The 677-nt window shown below is 37.5% G+C and overlaps 1 pseudogene; it reads right to left on the bottom strand.

Annotated features, from left to right (window-relative positions):
• Positions 1-336: 336 nt before the first annotated feature.
• On the bottom strand, positions 337-455 carry LOC118611758 (annotated as a pseudogene).
• Between the last annotated feature and the right edge of the window lie 222 nt (positions 456-677).

Below are 677 nucleotides of genomic sequence, written 5' to 3'. Positions count from 1 at the left end.
GATGTAGTCCCACCTCTGCCACTCGCCAGGTTGGAAACCAGGCACAGGCGAGGATCTTTCCATGCCTCAGTTTCCCCATCTGTAAAATAAGACCCGTCGAACCTCTCGTACAGGTTACTAGGAGTAATAAACGAGACGATTTCTAGAATATACTTAGCACGGTGCTCAGAAGTTATCGTAATTCATACTAGTAATAATTTGTGTCATGTCTTTTAAAATTTATTTTATTTATTTTTAATTTTTTAATTTTTTTTTAGGTGAGGCAAACCTTGGTTGACCTCATAGATTGTAAGGACCATGTCTGCTCACAATCTCTTTTTTTAAATTTATTTTTTACACCTAGAGCACCTGGTTTTCCTAATTGGTCTCCCATCCAAGTACTAACCAGGCCTGACACTGCTTAGCTTCCGAGATCAGACGGGATCGAGCTTGTTCAGGGTGGCGTGGCCATAGACTTTGTCATGTCTTAAATATCAATTACATGATTACTAGTATTAATTATATTCCAGAATTAAGAAGCTTTAAGCAAATTATTATTGTTTGCTTTTAATAAACTTCACTTCATCCACAATGTTTAGAAAATGAGACTTAATCCTTGCTTGGGCCAATAGGTAGGCGCCCTGTATCTATTGGTATACAGTTAATTGAATATGCGCATCATTCAACATCTCTCTGAT

This window comes from Rousettus aegyptiacus, unplaced genomic scaffold, assembly GCF_014176215.1.
Source record: "Rousettus aegyptiacus isolate mRouAeg1 unplaced genomic scaffold, mRouAeg1.p scaffold_m13_p_14, whole genome shotgun sequence".
Classification (NCBI taxonomy): domain Eukaryota; kingdom Metazoa; phylum Chordata; class Mammalia; order Chiroptera; family Pteropodidae; genus Rousettus; species Rousettus aegyptiacus.
The sequence above is the reverse complement of the archived record's forward strand: the minus strand, read 5'-3'. Positions and strand labels throughout refer to the sequence as shown.